The sequence below is a fragment of the Dromiciops gliroides genome, chromosome 6 (genome assembly GCF_019393635.1).
Source record: "Dromiciops gliroides isolate mDroGli1 chromosome 6, mDroGli1.pri, whole genome shotgun sequence".
In the NCBI taxonomy this organism is placed as follows: Eukaryota; Metazoa; Chordata; class Mammalia; order Microbiotheria; family Microbiotheriidae; genus Dromiciops; species Dromiciops gliroides.
The window spans coordinates 75,096,212-75,100,222 of NC_057866.1; positions in this window are offsets into that span (position 1 = coordinate 75,096,212).

Genomic DNA, 4,011 nt, shown 5'->3' on the forward strand with positions numbered 1-4,011 from the left:
TACACTTATTAAATAACTCTCATGTAATATTTCAGGATTACAAAGTTTTTTATATCCATTGTCATATTTGATCCTCACAATACCCATATAAAGTAGGAAGGAAAGTTATAGTTATATCCCATTTTACAGATGAAGAAATTATAACAATGAAATTTGATAGAATTGTTCCAAAATCATATAGCTAATAAGACTAAAGCTGAAACGTGAACTCAGGTCTCATTTGTAAAATCAATGCAAATTACATAACACAATCAATGTTATTGTTTACAAAAAAATTGCTTGCTATCTATGGTCAACCTTTTGCTCAACCTCTCTGTAGTTAATTATGTTTATGCTTGAAGCAAGGCTACAATGTAGACCCTTATTTCCAGCTTATCTGGGCAAAATAGGTATGCTGATAGAACTGTGAGAACCCATACATAACATGAGAAGAGCTCAGAGGAGAATTTTGATGGAGGATCAGTATAGATACCTAGAATAAATATACCTATGCCAAATTATGAGTTCCTCCTGAGATATTTAGTAGATAATAGGAAAACCTAAAATTTATACATTTTCATGTTGGATTTAGGTTTATACAGTGTGATCCTTTGCATATCTAATTTTTCACATATATTTTAATTTAAATGATAATCACATGCATACCCCATTCTAGGGAAATTCAAAATACATATTTATTCTTCCTCAAATACCTTAGTCACTCAGTTCCTCAACCTACTTAGCTCCCATGAGTGATTTCTCTTCCATCTAACCTCACCCACACAAAAAGATGGTCATATCTCAACTGGACCCTCACTGATCCTAGTCAATCCTACCATACCTCCCTTATCAACTCACTATCCTATTCTGCAGAGTAGATCTTCCATACCTTTCCACAACTCCTCAAATCTCCCATAAGTCACCCTCCACTCCATTTCCTTAGCTGAGAGAATACCTCATGTCTTAGAGCAAAAAGTTGAAGTCATTTACCATGAACTTCTTCTTCTCCTCTCACTCAGATGCCTTCTGTCACTTTTTCCTTCTCCATCCCTCTGCCAGCTGATAAAGTGGCCTTATACCTTATCAAGACTAACCCCTCTACTTATTTAAAAGATCCTATTCCATCATGTTCCATTCAACAGGTTGCTAGCTCAATCCCTTCTTTCACTTATTTTTAATCTCTCCCTCTCTACTGGATCATTTCCTAACACCTACAAACATGCTCTTGTATCACCTATCCTGAAAAAAACTCACTTGATGCTTCATCCCTGTAAAGTATTTTCCTATATCTCATCTACCCTTTTAGATAAACTCATCAAAAAAGCAGTCTACAATATGTGCCTTCACCACCCACTCTCTTCTTAACCTCTTAAAACTGTTTTTTTTTTACTTACCATTTTACCAAAACTGCTCTCTCTAAAGTTACTACTGATCTCTTAGTTGTTAACTCCAATGGCCTTTCCTTCCTTTACTTCTTTGCAGCCTTTGACACTTTTGATCACTCTTCCTTGATACTCTCTTCTCTCTAGATTTTTGGGATACCACCGTCTGCTGCTTTTCTGCCTATCTGACCACTGCTTTTTCTATCTCCCTTGCTGGATCTTCCAGATCATGTTCCTTAATCAAAAGTGCCATAGGTTCAGAATCTTAAGCTTTCTGTTCTGGGCCTTCTTTTCTCCCTCTATACTATTTCATTTAGTTCTTTCATCAGCTCCATTGTATTTAATGAACATCTCTGTGCTGATAATTTTCAAATTTACCTATCCAGTTCCACTCTCTTTGATGACCTCTGCCCTTATATCTCCAATTGCCTTTCAGAGATATCAAACTGGATATCCAGTAGACATGTTAAACTCAATATGTCTGAAACCAGAACTCAGTATCTTTCTTCCAAACCTTCCTGCTCTCTCCTAACTTCCCTATTATTGTAGGAAACAACGTTATCCTCCCAGTGACTCAGGTTTCAATCCTAGGAATCATTCTGGATTACTTATTATCTCTCACTTCACCATGTCTAACCAAAACCTTTGCAACATCTCTTGAATACATTCCCTTCTATTCCCTGACACTGATACAGTTTGAGTGAAGGCATTCATCACCTCACACCTGAACTATTACTATAGCCTGATAGTGGGTCTGCCTGCCTCAAATCTCTACCCACTCCATCCATCCTCCATTCATCCACTAAAGTTATTTTGATAAAGCACAGCTCTAATCATGTTAACACCTTTCCCATCCCAATAAACTCCAATGGCAACCTCTTGCTTCCATAATCAAACCCAAATGTTCTATTTGACATTCAAATTCCTTCATAACATAGCCCACTCTCACCTTTCCACTTTTCTTACTCTTTACTCCTTGCAATATGCTCTTATACACTGATATTGACCTCTTGGCTGTTCTACAAAGAGGACACCCCATCTCTCACCTATGGGGATCTTCCTGGCTGCCCTTCATACCTGTAATGCTCTTTCTCTTCTGTCCTGACTTTTGAACTCCCTGGCTTTCTTTTAGTCATAATTAAAATTCCAACTTTTACAGGAAGTCTTTCACAACTCCACTTAATTTCAGTTGCTTTCCTCTGTTGGTTTCCTATTTACCCTGTGTATAGATTGATATATATATATATATATATATATATATATATATGTGTGTGTGTGTGTGTGTGTGTTTTGTATCCATAATTAGATTGTAATCCCCTTGAAGGCAGGTATTTTCTTTTTTTAACCCCAGTGCTTAGGATAGTGATAGAATAGGTGCTTTATAAATATTGAATTTTGATGCATATCTCCCATGTCTTACCTTCCACAGTGTATAACATGTTTTATTTATCTTTTTTAATGATCACAGAGCCTAGTACAGTGTCTTACCTACTATAAGTACTCCATAATATATTTGTTGAATGAACTTTGTATGCTAATGTTATATTGTTTATTTAGCAAAATATCATTAAAAATGTTTATCTAATTCCCACTGTGTGTGCCATACTGTTCAAGGTACCATGTGGAAAGATGATGGTTGTTGGAGACAATGATATTGTATTCTCATAAAAGAGTCAAGAAAAGCATAATTTATAAAAAGCATCACAAGAAAGATAAATAAATGTAGAAATAAATCCAACTATGATTTTGAAGTTTTAAGTAAACAACTGCTAAGAAGACTGCTAGACAGATTAGAAAGACTGGGACCTGGTAGATTTCGTTTAGGAGGGCCTTAAGAAAGTAAGGCATTTTTGAATTTATTTCAAGTTACACAATGCATTTGAGTATTACTTTGGAATATTTATGTTCAAAAGGCTTTAGATATACTTTTTTCTTTTATGTTAGTTAACATTTTATTTTTTTTCTTCAGTATCACATGTCTCTTTTAGTATCATTATTCTCTTGGAATGCTTTAAGTCGTGAATACCAGGATCTAAGAACCACAAAAGCCAATAGAAAGATGCACATTGTTCATAATAAGGACATTGGATATTAACAAAAAAAAACTTTTTACTTTTGACCAAGTGATATCACACACACACACAAACACATACACAAATCAGCAAGGATCAGGGATATGAGGGATGGAATCAAAGAAACCAGTGGAAAACTAGAGTCAGTGGGAGAAATCTATGGTGGACTTTATGAAGTCCAATGATGCAATGGGACGAAAAGATATGGATGGGTTTTGATCTTCACTTATGGAAGGAAAACCTTTATGCATGAATATATGCATAAAGTATTTATATGTATACTTACATATGTTACTATATGAATTTATTTAATATATATTGAACTTCAGGGTTTCTCTTGAGATCATGGTAAAATTTTGACCAGGAGAAATGTATTCCTTATATTTAACATGCATCTTTATTTCATCTTTTGTGGTTCTTCTGAAATCATGGTATTCAGAACTCCAAGACTTAGAAAATCAATGGACAAATAAAGAAAGATATTCTAAATGTCCTGATCTGCAGAAGACAAAATTTGAATGGCAGTTAATATAAGAGGAATATTCAAAACCTTCTGAATAATACTTAGATGTATTATA